The 607-nt window shown below is 39.0% G+C and overlaps 1 pseudogene; it reads left to right on the forward strand.

The window, feature by feature from the left end:
* LOC105536449 overlaps nucleotides 1–607 on the forward strand; it is a 4,495-nt pseudogene that overhangs the window by 329 nt on the left and 3,559 nt on the right.

A 607-nucleotide genomic window follows, 5' to 3' on the forward strand; every position in this document is an offset into this window, starting at 1 on the left:
TTCTTTGTGTTCTGTGAAATCATCTCACAGAGTTCCAGCTTCTCTCCACTCAGAGAGTTACAGCTATATTTCGTGGAGGTGTTTGCTTGCCTTATTTCTGTCGAATCTGAGAACTGATATTTCGGTTATCTTTGAAGACTATAGGGCCAAAGGAAACATCCTCAGGTGAAAACTGGAAAGAAGCTTTCTGAGAAACTGCTTAGTGTTCTGTTAATTCGTCTCACACAATTACAGCTTTCCCCTCAAAAAGCCATTCGCTAAACCTGTTCTTGTTGAATTCGCAAAAGTGATATTTGAAAACTCATAGAGGGCTTTGATGAAAAAGAAATTATGCTCAGAGAAAAACTGGAAAGAAGCCTTCTGAGAAACTTCTTTGTGTTCTGTGAAATCATCTCACAGAATTACAGCTGTATTTCGTGGAGCAGTTTGCTAGCTTTTTTTCTGTGGAATCTGAAAACTGATATTTCGGATCCATTTGAAGTCTACAGGGCCAAAAAAAATATCCTCCCATAACATGAGAAGGAAACTTTCTGAGCAACTTCTTTGTGTTCTGTGAAATCATCTCACAGAGTTACAGCTTTCCCCTCAAGAAGCCTTTCGCTAAGAC

This window comes from Mandrillus leucophaeus, unplaced genomic scaffold (genome assembly GCF_000951045.1).
Source record: "Mandrillus leucophaeus isolate KB7577 unplaced genomic scaffold, Mleu.le_1.0 Scaffold1592, whole genome shotgun sequence".
Classification (NCBI taxonomy): Eukaryota; Metazoa; Chordata; class Mammalia; order Primates; family Cercopithecidae; genus Mandrillus; species Mandrillus leucophaeus.